Consider the following 18,483-nt stretch of genomic DNA (forward strand, 5'->3'; position numbering starts at 1 on the left):
TCTCAGACCCAGGCAGTGATACAGTGGATTTTTGGATGGCCGCAGAGAAACAGAGACTGGTTTTTCCTTCTAGTGGGAGTGTTCCTTAGTTTACTTATTTGTTGCCATCAATTCATTTATTTATTAATTCACTTATTCATGCAAGAAACATTCATTAAGTGCCTCCTGTGTGACCAAAACTGTCCACTTGAATTAATGCCCGGGGCTCATATCATTTAATGAGTAAGAAATATAAATGTCTTTTGTGTTGCAAAAAAAAAAAAAAAAAAAAAAGCCTGTCTAGAGCACAGAAGAAATATAAAAAGGAAGCTGTTAATTCTACCCATGGGAAGAGGAATGGTTCTATGGGAGTGTCATGTTTTCTCCAAACATGGAGACTTTCCAGCATGCAGGGAATGTGGGCAATCTCAGATCATGGAGCTGCTCCTGTGATCACCAGGAGTTAAGATTCAGCCTGTGAGCAAGTGGAGGGGGGCCTAATCAGACTGATTAAGAAGAAACAAGGATGACGCACGGGGGGTTGAATGCTGCTCTGGGAGGGACGAAGGATGACAAGCAAGCAAGGGGGAACTGCAAAGTCAGTCTTGGATGAGCCCAAAGTACTTACAGGACACAGATGTGGGGATGTTTAGAGCAGTGACTTGAAGAGAGGCCTGAAGGCCAGCTCACGAGTACATACAGAAGAGAGGATGAGACAGTGAAGAGGAGGTACTGAGAAGGAAAACAGAGGGAGAGAAAGAAAAAGAGAGGGGAGACGGGCGTAGAAAAGAAGGGAAAAAATAAGAGGAGAAATAGGACAGAAACACTAAAGAAACCATTTAAGAAGTTTTATTTTATTTTATTTTTATTTTTACAAGGGGCAATAAGAGGGAAATACCAGAGACAAAGGAGGAGGAAGGATGTATGGCCAACTGTGAGTCAGAATGTCTGAGTGTTTTAACGCAGATGTCCTTGACTTTGCAGTTGCAGAAGGCTGTCCCATGCTAATCAGGATATGGGGTCACAGGAGTGGAGAGGGAATGAGGACCAGCTGGAGTAAGAGGCATGGAAGCCAGCAGAAGGGCTCCAAGAGGAAGGTGAGGCAGGGATCCAAAGCCACAGGCTGTGTGGGGTGCAGCAAGTTCACAGGGGCTGGGAAGGGAGGTCAAGGTGTGGACTCAGTGCTGCTGCAGGGATCTGGCCCGCTCAGCCGCTGCATGTGAAGCTTTGTCTTCACCAACAGGTTCTGCTTAATCAAGGGACCATCCGGTGAAGAGCCTCCCCACAGGGACTGAAGCTGTCACCTGTGGTTCCTGGCCTTGGACCTGTGCCCCCTTGGGTGGGTTCTATTGTCATTTGTGACTGAGTATAGTCTGGGTGCAATGAATCACCCAGGTCAGCTGTCTGCCTAGAAAAATGTGATTGGGTGGTGGAAATGCAGGGAATTTCCCCCTAAACCAGTGCAGGGGCTTGGTCTGAAAAGGAAGGTGAAGGCAGTATAGGAAAGTGAAAGGGCACTAGGGGTGAAGGGAGGGTAGAAACCAGGACCCAGAGAAGCTTTTCTCTGCTTGTTACTTTGTTTTTTAAACCATGGAAAGAAGCAGCTTGGAATAATCTCTTATTGTCCTTAAAAGTCTGAAGTCTGTAGAAATCAGAAGTCTGACTGTATAGTCGCTGAAATGGCTGTAAGGTTCTTGGTAATGAGGGGGACGAATAGCTTAGGAGTCTGGGTAAGATGGCACGGTAGGAGATGGAAGAGACAACACCCCAGCTGTCACTTGGGAATTAATGGCGTTCAGAAGGGTTCCCCGATATTACACTAGATTTTATTGAAATATTTCATATGGCAAGGTCATTTTGAGATGAAAATGAAATTAGAATGAATTAGAATTTCAAGAATAAATTAGAATGATTTAGAGTTAGTAGAATTAGAATGAATTAGAATTTCAAGAATGCATTAGAATGAAATAGAATTCATTAGAATGAATTTTCATTGTTTCTGAGGACTTCCCAAGTGGTAAAGAATCCACCTGCTATGCAAGAGACTTAGGAGACCCGGGTTTGATCCCTGGGTCAGGAAGATCCCCTTGAGAAGGAAATGGCAACCTGCTCCAGTATACCTGCCTGGGTAATCCCATGGACAGAGAAGCCTGGGAGGCTACAGGCCATGGGTTTGCAAAAGGGCTGGACACAACTGAGGGGCTAAACCACAAGAACTTTTTCTGGAGAACTCTGGTTGCTGTCATCTGACACTCCCTATTCCCTGCCACAGACCCCTGTCTCAGAACTCATTCCAAAAGGTGCCTTTACTGAACCAAGGAATCTGGCAGGATCTTTCCAGCCCCTCCCAGCATCAACATCTGTGACCGCATGGATCATGTACCATTCAGCCCAGACACGGCTAGGGCTCCGGGTGCATGAGATTCTGTCACGGACAACACATAGAATGCCATGCTTCACAATCCCTTGTTCCCTTAGCTTTGTTTTAAAGTCTGTCGAGCTCTACACTTGCAGAAATAACGAACAATGATGGGACGAAACATTCAAACTATAAGACTGTAAATTGGTTGATGCGAAGATCTCTCTTGACCACGTCTAAATCCACTTCCCTGTTCAGACGAAAGGAGGCCCATGTTTTCAGTTCATTCTCTGCTTTCACATCGGTGTACATATAGGTATCTATAAAAACATTTCTGGTAGCTGAGGTTTTTAAAACAAACGTGTTCATGCCATATATATCTTTCTGCATTTTTTGCATATAATTATATGAAAGAGTTATTTCTATAAGGGTTGACCATCAGCAGCTCTCACCCCAAGAAGCCCCGAGGAAGATGCATGGACTTCCTAGGACCTCAGAATGGGACCTTGTGTTCTGTTGGGTCACTGCAGAGCAGCCTGGGTTGAGATGAGGCCACTCAATGGGTCCTGACCAGTGTGTGTGTGTGTGTGTGTGTGCTGAGGTGGGGGTGTCCTCATGAGATGAAGTTAGGACACAGACACATGGGAGGAGAAGGTCTCGTGATGTCAGAAGCAGAGATGGGGTGATATAGCCATAGGGCACCAGGGATGGGACCCAGGAAGCTAGGAAAGTCTGGAACTGGCCATCCCCAGACCCTGCAGAAGGAACAACCTCCTACACTGTACCTCGATCTCGGGCTTCAGGCCTGAGAGTAAGCGTCTCTTATCCCAACCCCTCACCTGGCATTTCATGGTGTGCAGCAGGAAATGCAAACCCAGCCTGGAGAGGGGTGGAGGTGGGGCCTGTGCTTGCTGAAGCCCAGGACCATCACTGGCCAGCCCCTCTCTGTGCACTAATCCCGCTCTTCCCTGGGGAGGAAACTGGGGCTGGGACCATCCACCCATGTGGCCCTGTCTTTGCAAACTGCCCCCTCAACCCACCCCCAGGACCTCCCAGGCCCCAACCAGGGGCCACAGCCAGCATGCTGACTGCTGGGAGTGACTGCAGGCACCCCGCCCCACCCCCTGGATTTGAGTGTAGCCGCCTGAGAACTGACCCCCAGTTCCCCGCTTGCACTGCATTTCACAGGGCTGCTGCCGTCTGTGGCTGGGGCGACCCTAAGGAAGGCGGCTGGAACTGAAAACCCCAGCCCAGGGGACACGTGGAGCCCAGGGGACTCTTTAAAGCGCTTCTAGCCCAGAGGCCCTGCCATCTTTCGGGTGCAGTAGGCTTGGTTTCTCTGCAGAAGGGCCCTCCTGTACCTGGAGATTGAGGGCTCGTGCAGAGGGGCAAGAGGCACCCCAGGAACATCGTGGGGACACACTCCTGCCATGCCCTCCCAGCCCCCTCAGACCCTGATGGGGCAGACTCGGGGCTCAGGCTCCAGGTGTGTGACCCCAGCCCAGGCCACCATGGCCCGAGGGGAACAGAGCCAACACTTCTTTCTTTTCCTTTGTTTTTGTTTCTATCAGACAATTTGAACTGGAGTGTATCCTGGGGGACAACAGTCCATGGGGTCACCGAGTCGGGCACAGCTGGACATCTGAGCCCACACAGGTGGATGACAGCTTTGTGATGTTTTCCCCTTTCCCTTTTCAATCTGCAGCAGCTTGAGTCGTTTCTGTGTAGATGTGTTCACATTCCTTTTTGGGTTCTTTTCCCACATAGGTTATTGGAGAGTGTTGATGGAGGTTGCTTGCGTTACGCTGTGGGTCCTTGTGGCTTGTTTCGCAAGTGGCGGTGTGATATGTTAGTCTGAAACAGCTCAGTTCTGCCCCCCCACCCCCCAACACCTTTTGTTTTTGGTGATCCTAAGTTTCTCTGCGGAGCGCGTGAGGTTGTTTCTGTTTGGTAAAGAAGCTCATTTCTGTCCGTTTTTCGATTTAACTGGAAGTGATACCCTATGACCCTTATCTCTCCCTGTCTCCCTCACTCCCCTTGGTGGGACCGTCTCTGCTTCTCCCCGGCGGCTCGACATGGCACGGTTCCCTCCCCCTTCACGGCTGAGCAGTGTTGCCCCATCTTCGGTATCCGTCCGGCAGCCCCGCTATGCTTAGGTGGTTCCGTGTCTTGGCTACGGTATCTAGCGCAGCCGTGATCACAGGGCTACCCTTGTGTTTAAAAGTGTTGGCTGTGTCCAGGTCTCTGCCCAGGCTTGGGACTGCTGGGTTCTAAGGTACTTCTGTGTTTAGCCTTTTGGAGGGCCTCCATACTCTTCTCCCTGGGGGATGTACTGATGTGCATTCTCAGTAACGGTGCAGGAGGGCTCCCTTCTCTCCACCCCTCTCCAGCGTTTATTGTTGGAGATGTTTGGAGATGGCCATTGTGACCCGTGTGAGGTGATACCTCATTGAACTTTGATTTGCCTTTCTCCAATAATCAGTGACACAGAGCATCTTTCCATGTGCCTAATGGCAATCTGTATGACTCCATCACAGAAATGTCCTTTTTTGATCTTAGGCACATATTTTTCTTGGGTTGTTTGTATTTTTGATATTGAGCTGAACAAACTGACTGTATTTTTTGTAGATGAATTCCTTATGGGTGTCTTTGTTTATAACTATTTTTTCCCATTCTGAGGGTTGTCTTTGTTTTTTAAGATTTCCGTTGCTGTTCAAATAGTTTTAAGCTTAATTAGGTTCGTTATTATTTTTGGTTTATTTTTCATTATTCTAAAAGGCTGACCCAAGAAGAACTTGCAGTGATTTATATCAAAGCCTGTCCTGCCTATATTTTCCTCAAGAATTTCATAGTATCCATTCTGACACTTAGGTCTTTATATTATTTGGTATATGTGTATGATGAGAAAGGGAGTGTTCTGACCTCATTCTCATCCTTTTGCTTCAATAACCTCCACACTGCCCTCCGCAGTGTCTTTTAGCAATCTATATTTCTAGCATCAGTGAAGGAGATGCACCAGCTGTTATGGTTTGCAGAGCTCCTGACAACGGCAATTTGACTGGTGTGAGGTTGTACTTTGCTGTTGCTTCAATTCGCATTTTTCTAATTTTTTGTGATATTGACGTCTTGCCATGTGATTTTTTTTTAAGGGTTGTTAGATAAAGCTTAGGGCTTCCCTGGTGGCTCAGTGATAAAGAATCTGCCTGCAGTGCAGCAGACTCAGGCTCAATCCCTGGAGATCCTCCTGGAGAAGGGAATGGCAACTCACTCCAGTGCTATTGCCTGGAGAACCCTATGGACAGAGGAACCTGGAGGGCTACAGTCCACGGGGTGGCAAAGAGTCGGACACGACTGAATTAGTGCTTCCACACTTAGATAAACTCACTTCTAGAGATGGCTTCTTAAATGCCCGTCCTGTTTTGAATGTTGAATTCTTTTTGATGACCACCCCAGGATATCTCTGGAGGATGTTCCTTGTAGGGCCTCGGACCTTGTGAACATTAGCGTCCATCATTTCAGCTTTTCAGGTTGTTACGGAAAATGGCCACGGGGTGGCAGAAGGTAAGAGGATATGGGGGGCACGTGTTAGTCACTCAGTCGTGTCTGGCTCTTGTGACCCCAGGGACTGTAGCCCACCAGGCTTCTCTGTCTATGGAACTCTCCAGGCAAGAATCCTGGAGTGGGTTGCCATTTCCTTATCCAGTGGTGGTGGGGGGTGCTTACACTGCCTGCCATATTCTGCCAGCTCCCTGAGCCCCACAGCAATTGAGCCTTGGGACCTAAGCCTGCTCAACCTCCAGAAACTGTGGCACCAGTCCAGGTCACCAGGGCATGAGGGGCATAGAGTTAGCTTTTGTTTTTCTTTCTTTCTTTTTTTTTTTGTTGAGAGTGGGTTTAATTCTGTAATTTTCACTGGAGTATATAGGGGAATTACAATGTTGTGGGTGAGTGTTTTTTTCCTTTTTAACCGGTAGCAGCTAGATTCACTTAGATCTATGTATGTTCTTTTTTGGGTTTTCCCCATCGAGGTTGTAACAGAGTGTTAAGTAGGGTCCTTGTGTGTCGCAGTGGGCCCTTGGTGCTTATTTTACAAGTAACAGTGCTTCTATCAGTCTGAATCAGCTCATCTCTCACCACCCCACTCTTCTATTTTCTGGGGACATAAGCTTTTTCCTATGTATGTGAAACTGTGTCTCTTTGGTCAAGAAGCTCATCTGTGTCCACTTTTAGGGTTCCCCTGAGGTGACATCGTGTGCCGTGCATGTCCCCGTGTCTCCCTAACCTCACTTGTTACGGTCTTCCCCACTTCCTTCCTTGTGACTGGACTTGGCGTTATTTGCTCCATCTGTATGGGCGAATAATATTGTGTATGATAAGCCCTATCTGTCTACTCACGGGTCTTCACTCCCTCAGTTTGCTTGCTGATATGGTGCCCATGCCCGAGTTGCAGTGGTAGTGCCTGGTTGTAAACTATAATTGAATAGGTGAGAAGAAGCCATCAAAAGCTCTTGTCTCTCTAACTCTTTCATTTCTCATAATAATGTATAGCTTTTATTGGAGTAAAAATGGCTTAGAAGTGTGTTGTGTTTGTTTTAGGTGTACAAAGTCTTGTTCAGCCATACTTACTTCTATATCTATTCATCTTTTTTAACACATAGGTTATTACAGTGTGCTTAGTCCAACACCCTTTTTAAAGTTGGTCCATGCTGACCATTTCTTTCTTATGTATTTGTGGGTATGAGTTAATCCCTTCCTGTCAATTTACAACTTTCCCCCATCATTCCTCTTTGATGGCTGTAATTTGTTGCCTAAGACTGTGAATGCTTCAATGTCAATAAGGGGAATTGCAGTGAGAACCTCTTTCTCGCCTGTACATGATATCAAACAATGCTTCCCTGTCTCAATCTGACTTACTTTACCTTCTGAGATTACCTCTGGATGCATCTGTCCCTTGCAGTGGCATCATTGCATCTCACCCAGAGTCATATCCCTCTGTACGCCTGTGTTGCTTTTTCGTTATCCGCTCACCAGTCCCTGTCTGTTGTGCTAAATTCCAGGTCGTGCCTATTGTAGGAACTGCTGCAGTGCAGGCTTCGGTGATGTATTTTTCAAAATCTGATTTTATCCACATACACTCTCAGGAGCTGGACTGTCAGATTATATAGGAAGTATATTTCTTTTTTTTAGAAAACACACATCTTTGGAAATACTCATGACAACTGTTAACAATGAAAATTTACCAGCACCACATTAGGGTCTGTTTTCTTCCCCTCATTCTAGCATTTCTTCTGTGTAGATTTTTTTTTTTTGAGACTGGTCTTTTTCACTTCTCTAAGGTGATTCATCATCGTCAGACTGATTTTCCTGCATCTATTCACCTGACTGAGTGACTTTCTGTGTCCTTTTATTTTAAAACCTTGTAGCTTTTATTTTCCTCTTGATAATTTCTTCTGATAACTTGCACTGATTTGCATGTTTTTACTGTTTTGTTCAAGAGGTTTCTTGAACTTGTGTCACTTAGAACACAGCGTTTTGTGAATATTCAGTCAGTTCAGTTCAGTTCAGATGCTCAGTCATGTCCAACTCTTTGCGATCCCATGACTTGCAGCCAGGCCTCCCTGTCCATCACCAACTCCTGGAGTTTACTCAAACTCACGTCCATCGAGTTGGTGATGCCCTCCAGCCATCTCATCCTCGGTTGTCCCCTTCTCCTCCTGCCCCTGATCCCTTCCCAGCATTAGAGTCTTTTCCAATGAGTCAGCTCTTCGCATGAGGTGGCCAAAGTACTGGAGTTTCAGCTTTAGCATCATACCTTCCAAAGAACACCCAGGACTGATCTCCTTTAGAATGGACTGGTTGGATCTCCTTGCAGTCCAAGGGACTCTCAAGAGTCTTCTCCAACACCACAGTTCAAAAGCATCAATTCTTCGGTGCTCGGCTTTCTTCACAGTTCAACTCTCACATCCATACATGACCACTGGAAAAACCATAGCCTTGACTAGACAGACTTTTGTTGGCAAAATAATGTCTCTGCTTTTGAATATGCTATCTAGGTTGGTCATAACTTTTCTTCCAAGGAGTAAGCGTCTTTTAATTTCATGGCTGCAGTCACCATCTGCAGTGATTTTGGAGCCCAAAAAGATAAAGTTTGACACTGTTTCCTCTGTTTCCCCATTTATTTCCCATGAAGTGATGGGACCAGATGCCATGATCTTCGTTTTCTGAATGTTGAGCTTTAAGCCAACTTTTTCACTCTCCTCTTTCACTTTCATCAAGAGGCTTTTGAGCTCCTCTTCACTTTCTGCCATAAGGGTGGTGTCATCTGCATATCTGAGGTTATTGATATTTCTCCCAGCAATCTTGATTCCAGCTTGTGCTTCTTCCAGCCCAGTGTTTCTCATGATGTGCTCTGCATCTGAGTTAAATAAGCAGGGTGACAATATACAGCCTTGACGTACTCCTTTTCCTATTTGGAACCAGTCTGTTGTTCCATGTCCAGTTCTAACAGTTGCTTCCTGACCTGCATATAGGTTTCTCAAGATGCAGGTCAGTTGGTCTCGTATTCCCATCTCTTCCAGATTTTTCCACAGTTTTTTGTGATCCACACAGTCAAATGCTTTGTCATAGTCAATAACGCGGAAATAGATGTTTTTTCTGGAACTCTCTTGCTTTTTCCATGATCCAGCGGATGTTGGCATATTCAGTTCAGTTCCATTCAGTTCAGTCACTCAGTTGTGTCCGACTCTTTGCAACCCCATGAATCGCAGCACGCCAGGCCTCTCTGTCCGTCACCAACTCCTGGAGTTCACTCAGACTGACGTCCATCGAGTAAGTGATGCTATCCAGCCATCTCATCCTCTGTTGTCCCCTTCTCCTCCCGCCCCCAATCCCTCCCAGCATCAGAGTCTTTTCCAATGAAGCAGAATGTTTATGGTTGTTATTTCAGGAAATGACCACAAAGGGCAGGATTGTTAGGCTCAAATGTAGTTACGCTGGAGATGAAAGCTTTATGAAGGTACCTGGTGGGAGAAGGAAATGGCAACCCACTTGAGGATTTTTGCCTGGAGAATTTCCTGGACAGAGGAACCTGGTGGGCTAAAGTCCACGAGGTCGCACAGAGTCGGACACAACTGAAGCGACTTAGCACCCTCGCGTGCATATGCATGCTTATTCACCTTTGAGTTTCCCCCCATGGAGTTTATTACAGTTTGCTCATCAGAACCCTTTGTTACACCCAAGTCCTTGATGATTACCCTTTTTACATGAAATGACTATATTTGTTTACTCTAACCTTGTGTTTTATCCCTTTCCATTTAGTTTTGTCCTCTAGTAATCAGAAGATTGTTTCTAGGTCTGAGTCTTCTTATGTCTCTCAATGAATACATTGGTGTGTATTTTTCAATTCCAGCTATGAATAATATCTAAAGATACATCTTTTTCTGATTCTTATTTTCTTCATGTTGTTTGATCATCCCTAGTTTTATTAAGGCTCCTGAAAATCACATTATTTAAGTTTGTTTTCTGGCAGAGTCAGGTTTCACTGTGTACATGGGTCTCTCTATCTTTATCCATTTATCTCTCCATAAGTAATGTGCTTACTTGCATTTTCAGAGTGTAATCCAGTGCACACTTTGGTGGCATGTGCCTTTTCCAAACATTGTCTTCTCAAATTCTCCTCAGAGTGGCTCTGCAGGCCCTACCCCTAACCCTACCCCTACCCCTAACCCTACTTCTTTAAGGCCCCGTTCTCCTCTCCACACTGTTTCTGTCTTTCATGTGCTCCCACTTCTTCGTGTGGTCGCATCATTTCTTCCCCATAGAATTTTCATTATGGCCTTTCACTCTGGTGCAGAGGGAACCCTTGCTGTGCTCCTGACTTGCATGCCTCTGATAAATCCTGACATTCAGCATGTTTACATAGGGGGGCTCTTTTTCTTAAACAATGTGATGAGAATTTACAGGTGAATATATTCTTCCTAAGTTTTTGCTGTTGTTCAGTCTCTAACCCTGTCTCACTCTTTGTGGCTCCATGGGCTGCAGCACGCCAGGCCTCACTGTCCTTCACCGTCTCCCAGAGCTTCCTCAGACTCTTGTCCATTGAGTCAGTGGTGCTACCTAACCATCTCATCCTCTGCCACTCCCTTCTCCTCCTGCCCTCAGTCTTTCCCAGAATCAGGGTCTTCTCCAGTGAGTCAGTTCTTCACATCAGGTGGCCAAAGTATTGAAGCTTCAGCTTCAGCATCAGTCCTTCCATTGAATATTCAGAGTTGATTTCTTTTAGGATTGACTGTTTTGATCTCCTTGCAGTTATAGGGAATTTCAAGAGTCTTTTCCAGCATCACAGTTTGAAAGCATCAATTGTTCAGCGTTCAACCTTCTTTATGGTCCAACTCTCACATCTGTACAAGACAACTGAAAAAACCATAGCTTTGACTACATGTCTTCCAAGGAGCATGTGTCTTTTAATTTCATGGTGCAGTCACTGTCCACAGTGATTCTGGAGCCCAAGGAAATAAAATATGTCACGGATTCTACCTTTCCCCCTTTTTGCCATCAAAAGTGCTGGGACCAGATGCCATGGTCTTAGTTTTTTGCATGTGGAGTTTTAAGCCAGCTTTTTCACTCTGCTCTTTCACCGTCATCAAGAGACTCTGTAGTTTTCCTTCAGTTTCTGCCATTACAGTGACATCATCTGCGTAACTGAGGTTGTGATATTTCTCCTGGCAATCTTGATTTAAGCTTGTGACTCATCTAGTTCAGCATTTCACATGATGTACTCTGTGTTTGAGTTAAATAAGCAAGGTAACAATGTACAGCCTTGATGTACTCCTTTCCCTTTTTCGAAATACATAAAATATCTCTCTACATAGAGGCCTTGCTACACAGTGGATGATGCAAAAAGCAATCTTATAAAGTAGACAAAATAAGTCATACAGAGAGTAGCAATTAGAAGATGATGCTAAGAGAGAGACAGAAACATAAAAAATTTCAAACCAAAGAGAACAAATCTAACCATGATTCATGTAACTAGTTTTAATCTGGTTGCAATAAACCATTAAGTCCGTAGGGGAGTCAAGTGGAGATGGCAAATTCTGGAAGGGTCAGATAGTGAGAAAAATAGTTAGATGTTTCATATTTGTTCACAAAGGTACATATTGTCAACTTATGGATACATACTTGTTAATACCTCCTTGAGTATGTATCATCCCATACATCCTCATGAGCACTCATCTAGCCTATTTCAACTCAAATCATTCCAAGCAAAATTCCACAATTTGTTGCAACTCTAGTTATTCACTTGTTGCAATTTCATTAAAACACACACCCACATTGTAATTCATTTGCATAGACAAGTAAATGCTAGGATTTCTGTCTAATATTTCCAAGGGCCTTAGAAACAATGTTCTCCCAGCTTCACCGTGTTCAGATTCCTTTGATATGAGAAAAGCTATGGAAAGAGTGTTTAATATAATCCGAACTCACCAGGTTTTTATTATTGTAGGTTCATGAAGATCTGAGAAGCAGGATTGGGTGGGTACAAAAAGAAAAAGGGTTAGGGTACGGGTTAGGGTTAGGGTTAGGGTACGGGTTAGGGTTAGGGTTAGGGTACGGGTTAGGGTTAGGGTTAGGGTACGGGTTAGGGTTAGGGTTAGGGTACGGGTTAGGGTACGGGTTAGGGTTAGGGTACGGGTTAGGGTTAGGGTTAGGGTTAGGGTTAGGGTTAGGGTTAGGGTTAGGGTTAGGGTTAGGGTTAGGGTTAGGGTTAGGGTTAGGGTTAGGGTTAGGGTTAGGGTACGGGTTAGGGTACGGGTTAGGGTACGGGTTAGGGTTAGGGTTAGGGTACGGGTTAGGGTACGGGTTAGGGTACGGGTTAGGGTACGGGTTAGGGTTAGGGTTAGGGTTAGGGTTAGGGTTAGGGTTAGGGTACGGGTTAGGGTTAGGGTTAGGGTTAGGGTACGGGTTAGGGTTAGGGTTAGGGTTAGGGTACGGGTTAGGGTTAGGGTTAGGGTTAGGGTTAGGGTTAGGGTTAGGGTTAGGGTTAGGGTTAGGGTTAGGGTTAGGGTTAGGGTTTAGGGTTTAGGGTTAGGGTTTAGGGTTAGGGTTAGGGTACGGGTTAGGGTTAGGGTACGGGTTAGGGTACGGGTTAGGGTACGGGTTAGGGTACGGGTTAGGGTACGGGTTAGGGTACGGGTTAGGGTACGGGTACGGGTTAGGGTTAGGGTACGGGTTAGGGTTAGGGTTAGGGTTAGGGTTAGGGTTAGGGTTAGGGTTTAGGGTTAGGGTTAGGGTTAGGGTTAGGGTTAGGGTTAGGGTTTAGGGTTAGGGTTAGGGTTAGGGTTAGGGTTAGGGTTAGGGTTAGGGTTAGGGTTAGGGTTAGGGTTAGGGTTAGGGTTAGGGTTAGGGTTAGGGTTAGGGTTAGGGTTAGGGTTAGGGTTAGGGTTAGGGTTAGGGTTAGGGTTAGGGTTAGGGTTAGGGTTAGGGTTAGGGTTAGGGTTAGGGTTAGGGTTAGGGTTAGGGTTAGGGTTAGGGTTAGGGTTAGGGTTAGGGTTAGGGTTAGGGTTAGGGTTAGGGTTAGGGTTAGGGTTAGGGTTAGGGTTAGGGTTAGGGTTAGGGTTAGGGTTAGGGTTAGGGTTAGGGTTAGGGTTAGGGTTAGGGTTAGGGTTAGGGTTAGGGTTAGGGTTAGGGTTAGGGTTAGGGTTAGGGTTAGGGTTAGGGTTAGGGTTAGGGTTAGGGTTAGGGTTAGGGTTAGGGTTAGGGTTAGGGTTAGGGTTAGGGTTAGGGTTAGGGTTAGGGTTAGGGTTAGGGTTAGGGTTAGGGTTAGGGTTAGGGTTAGGGTTAGGGTTAGGGTTAGGGTTAGGGTTAGGGTTAGGGTTAGGGTTAGGGTTAGGGTTAGGGTTAGGGTTAGGGTTAGGGTTAGGGTTAGGGTTAGGGTTAGGGTTAGGGTTAGGGTTAGGGTTAGGGTTAGGGTTAGGGTTAGGGTTAGGGTTAGGGTTAGGGTTAGGGTTAGGGTTAGGGTTAGGGTTAGGGTTAGGGTTAGGGTTAGGGTTAGGGTTAGGGTTAGGGTTAGGGTTAGGGTTAGGGTTAGGGTTAGGGTTAGGGTTAGGGTTAGGGTTAGGGTTAGGGTTAGGGTTAGGGTTAGGGTTAGGGTTAGGGTTAGGGTTAGGGTTAGGGTTAGGGTTAGGGTTAGGGTTAGGGTTAGGGTTAGGGTTAGGGTTAGGGTTAGGGTTAGGGTTAGGGTTAGGGTTAGGGTTAGGGTTAGGGTTAGGGTTAGGGTTAGGGTTAGGGTTAGGGTTAGGGTTAGGGTTAGGGTTAGGGTTAGGGTTAGGGTTAGGGTTAGGGTTAGGGTTAGGGTTAGGGTTAGGGTTAGGGTTAGGGTTAGGGTTAGGGTTAGGGTTAGGGTTAGGGTTAGGGTTAGGGTTAGGGTTAGGGTTAGGGTTAGGGTTAGGGTTAGGGTTAGGGTTAGGGTTAGGGTTAGGGTTAGGGTTAGGGTTAGGGTTAGGGTTAGGGTTAGGGTTAGGGTTAGGGTTAGGGTTAGGGTTAGGGTTAGGGTTAGGGTTAGGGTTAGGGTTAGGGTTAGGGTTAGGGTTAGGGTTAGGGTTAGGGTTAGGGTTAGGGTTAGGGTTAGGGTTAGGGTTAGGGTTAGGGTTAGGGTTAGGGTTAGGGTTAGGGTTAGGGTTAGGGTTAGGGTTAGGGTTAGGGTTAGGGTTAGGGTTAGGGTTAGGGTTAGGGTTAGGGTTAGGGTTAGGGTTAGGGTTAGGGTTAGGGTTAGGGTTAGGTTAGGGTTAGGGTTAGGGTTAGGGTTAGGGTTAGGGTTAGGGTTAGGGTTAGGGTTAGGGTTAGGGTTAGGGTTAGGGTTAGGGTTAGGGTTAGGGTTAGGGTTAGGGTTAGGGTTAGGGTTAGGGTTAGGGTTAGGGTTAGGGTTAGGGTTAGGGTTAGGGTTAGGGTTAGGGTTAGGGTTAGGGTTAGGGTTAGGGTTAGGGTTAGGGTTAGGGTTAGGGTTAGGGTTAGGGTTAGGGTTAGGGTTAGGGTTAGGGTTAGGGTTAGGGTTAGGGTTAGGGTTAGGGTTAGGGTTAGGGTTAGGGTTAGGGTTAGGGTTAGGGTTAGGGTTAGGGTTAGGGTTAGGGTTAGGGTTAGGGTTAGGGTTAGGGTTAGGGTTAGGGTTAGGGTTAGGGTTAGGGTTAGGGTTAGGGTTAGGGTTAGGGTTAGGGTTAGGGTTAGGGTTAGGGTTAGGGTTAGGGTTAGGGTTAGGGTTAGGGTTAGGGTTAGGGTTAGGGTTAGGGTTAGGGTTAGGGTTAGGGTTAGGGTTAGGGTTAGGGTTAGGGTTAGGGTTAGGGTTAGGGTTAGGGTTAGGGTTAGGGTTAGGGTTAGGGTTAGGGTTAGGGTTAGGGTTAGGGTTAGGGTTAGGGTTAGGGTTAGGGTTAGGGTTAGGGTTAGGGTTAGGGTTAGGGTTAGGGTTAGGGTTAGGGTTAGGGTTAGGGTTAGGGTTAGGGTTAGGGTTAGGGTTAGGGTTAGGGTTAGGGTTAGGGTTAGGGTTAGGGTTAGGGTTAGGGTTAGGGTTAGGGTTAGGGTTAGGGTTAGGGTTAGGGTTAGGGTTAGGGTTAGGGTTAGGGTTAGGGTTAGGGTTAGGGTTAGGGTTAGGGTTAGGGTTAGGGTTAGGGTTAGGGTTAGGGTTAGGGTTAGGGTTAGGGTTAGGGTTAGGGTTAGGGTTAGGGTTAGGGTTAGGGTTAGGGTTAGGGTTAGGGTTAGGGTTAGGGTTAGGGTTAGGGTTAGGGTTAGGGTTAGGGTTAGGGTTAGGGTTAGGGTTAGGGTTAGGGTTAGGGTTAGGGTTAGGGTTAGGGTTAGGGTTAGGGTTAGGGTTAGGGTTAGGGTTAGGGTTAGGGTTAGGGTTAGGGTTAGGGTTAGGGTTAGGGTTAGGGTTAGGGTTAGGGTTAGGGTTAGGGTTAGGGTTAGGGTTAGGGTTAGGGTTAGGGTTAGGGTTAGGGTTAGGGTTAGGGTTAGGGTTAGGGTTAGGGTTAGGGTTAGGGTTAGGGTTAGGGTTAGGGTTAGGGTTAGGGTTAGGGTTAGGGTTAGGGTTAGGGTTAGGGTTAGGGTTAGGGTTAGGGTTAGGGTTAGGGTTAGGGTTAGGGTTAGGGTTAGGGTTAGGGTTAGGGTTAGGGTTAGGGTTAGGGTTAGGGTTAGGGTTAGGGTTAGGGTTAGGGTTAGGGTTAGGGTTAGGGTTAGGGTTAGGGTTAGGGTTAGGGTTAGGGTTAGGGTTAGGGTTAGGGTTAGGGTTAGGGTTAGGGTTAGGGTTAGGGTTAGGGTTAGGGTTAGGGTTAGGGTTAGGGTTAGGGTTAGGGTTAGGGTTAGGGTTAGGGTTAGGGTTAGGGTTAGGGTTAGGGTTAGGGTTAGGGTTAGGGTTAGGGTTAGGGTTAGGGTTAGGGTTAGGGTTAGGGTTAGGGTTAGGGTTAGGGTTAGGGTTAGGGTTAGGGTTAGGGTTAGGGTTAGGGTTAGGGTTAGGGTTAGGGTTAGGGTTAGGGTTAGGGTTAGGGTTAGGGTTAGGGTTAGGGTTAGGGTTAGGGTTAGGGTTAGGGTTAGGGTTAGGGTTAGGGTTAGGGTTAGGGTTAGGGTTAGGGTTAGGGTTAGGGTTAGGGTTAGGGTTAGGGTTAGGGTTAGGGTTAGGGTTAGGGTTAGGGTTAGGGTTAGGGTTAGGGTTAGGGTTAGGGTTAGGGTTAGGGTTAGGGTTAGGGTTAGGGTTAGGGTTAGGGTTAGGGTTAGGGTTAGGGTTAGGGTTAGGGTTAGGGTTAGGGTTAGGGTTAGGGTTAGGGTTAGGGTTAGGGTTAGGGTTAGGGTTAGGGTTAGGGTTAGGGTTAGGGTTAGGGTTAGGGTTAGGGTTAGGGTTAGGGTTAGGGTTAGGGTTAGGGTTAGGGTTAGGGTTAGGGTTAGGGTTAGGGTTAGGGTTAGGGTTAGGGTTAGGGTTAGGGTTAGGGTTAGGGTTAGGGTTAGGGTTAGGGTTAGGGTTAGGGTTAGGGTTAGGGTTAGGGTTAGGGTTAGGGTTAGGGTTAGGGTTAGGGTTAGGGTTAGGGTTAGGGTTAGGGTTAGGGTTAGGGTTAGGGTTAGGGTTAGGGTTAGGGTTAGGGTTAGGGTTAGGGTTAGGGTTAGGGTTAGGGTTAGGGTTAGGGTTAGGGTTAGGGTTAGGGTTAGGGTTAGGGTTAGGGTTAGGGTTAGGGTTAGGGTTAGGGTTAGGGTTAGGGTTAGGGTTAGGGTTAGGGTTAGGGTTAGGGTTAGGGTTAGGGTTAGGGTTAGGGTTAGGGTTAGGGTTAGGGTTAGGGTTAGGGTTAGGGTTAGGGTTAGGGTTAGGGTTAGGGTTAGGGTTAGGGTTAGGGTTAGGGTTAGGGTTAGGGTTAGGGTTAGGGTTAGGGTTAGGGTTAGGGTTAGGGTTAGGGTTAGGGTTAGGGTTAGGGTTAGGGTTAGGGTTAGGGTTAGGGTTAGGGTTAGGGTTAGGGTTAGGGTTAGGGTTAGGGTTAGGGTTAGGGTTAGGGTTAGGGTTAGGGTTAGGGTTAGGGTTAGGGTTAGGGTTAGGGTTAGGGTTAGGGTTAGGGTTAGGGTTAGGGTTAGGGTTAGGGTTAGGGTTAGGGTTAGGGTTAGGGTTAGGGTTAGGGTTAGGGTTAGGGTTAGGGTTAGGGTTAGGGTTAGGGTTAGGGTTAGGGTTAGGGTTAGGGTTAGGGTTAGGGTTAGGGTTAGGGTTAGGGTTAGGGTTAGGGTTAGGGTTAGGGTTAGGGTTAGGGTTAGGGTTAGGGTTAGGGTTAGGGTTAGGGTTAGGGTTAGGGTTAGGGTTAGGGTTAGGGTTAGGGTTAGGGTTAGGGTTAGGGTTAGGGTTAGGGTTAGGGTTAGGGTTAGGGTTAGGGTTAGGGTTAGGGTTAGGGTTAGGGTTAGGGTTAGGGTTAGGGTTAGGGTTAGGGTTAGGGTTAGGGTTAGGGTTAGGGTTAGGGTTAGGGTTAGGGTTAGGGTTAGGGTTAGGGTTAGGGTTAGGGTTAGGGTTAGGGTTAGGGTTAGGGTTAGGGTTAGGGTTAGGGTTAGGGTTAGGGTTAGGGTTAGGGTTAGGGTTAGGGTTAGGGTTAGGGTTAGGGTTAGGGTTAGGGTTAGGGTTAGGGTTAGGGTTAGGGTTAGGGTTAGGGTTAGGGTTAGGGTTAGGGTTAGGGTTAGGGTTAGGGTTAGGGTTAGGGTTAGGGTTAGGGTTAGGGTTAGGGTTAGGGTTAGGGTTAGGGTTAGGGTTAGGGTTAGGGTTAGGGTTAGGGTTAGGGTTAGGGTTAGGGTTAGGGTTAGGGTTAGGGTTAGGGTTAGGGTTAGGGTTAGGGTTAGGGTTAGGGTTAGGGTTAGGGTTAGGGTTAGGGTTAGGGTTAGGGTTAGGGTTAGGGTTAGGGTTAGGGTTAGGGTTAGGGTTAGGGTTAGGGTTAGGGTTAGGGTTAGGGTTAGGGTTAGGGTTAGGGTTAGGGTTAGGGTTAGGGTTAGGGTTAGGGTTAGGGTTAGGGTTAGGGTTAGGGTTAGGGTTAGGGTTAGGGTTAGGGTTAGGGTTAGGGTTAGGGTTAGGGTTAGGGTTAGGGTTAGGGTTAGGGTTAGGGTTAGGGTTAGGGTTAGGGTTAGGGTTAGGGTTAGGGTTAGGGTTAGGGTTAGGGTTAGGGTTAGGGTTAGGGTTAGGGTTAGGGTTAGGGTTAGGGTTAGGGTTAGGGTTAGGGTTAGGGTTAGGGTTAGGGTTAGGGTTAGGGTTAGGGTTAGGGTTAGGGTTAGGGTTAGGGTTAGGGTTAGGGTTAGGGTTAGGGTTAGGGTTAGGGTTAGGGTTAGGGTTAGGGTTAGGGTTAGGGTTAGGGTTAGGGTTAGGGTTAGGGTTAGGGTTAGGGTTAGGGTTAGGGTTAGGGTTAGGGTTAGGGTTAGGGTTAGGGTTAGGGTTAGGGTTAGGGTTAGGGTTAGGGTTAGGGTTAGGGTTAGGGTTAGGGTTAGGGTTAGGGTTAGGGTTAGGGTTAGGGTTAGGGTTAGGGTTAGGGTTAGGGTTAGGGTTAGGGTTAGGGTTAGGGTTAGGGTTAGGGTTAGGGTTAGGGTTAGGGTTAGGGTTAGGGTTAGGGTTAGGGTTAGGGTTAGGGTTAGGGTTAGGGTTAGGGTTAGGGTTAGGG

Source organism: Capricornis sumatraensis, chromosome 22, assembly GCF_032405125.1.
Source record: "Capricornis sumatraensis isolate serow.1 chromosome 22, serow.2, whole genome shotgun sequence".
NCBI lineage: Eukaryota > Metazoa > Chordata > Mammalia > Artiodactyla > Bovidae > Capricornis > Capricornis sumatraensis.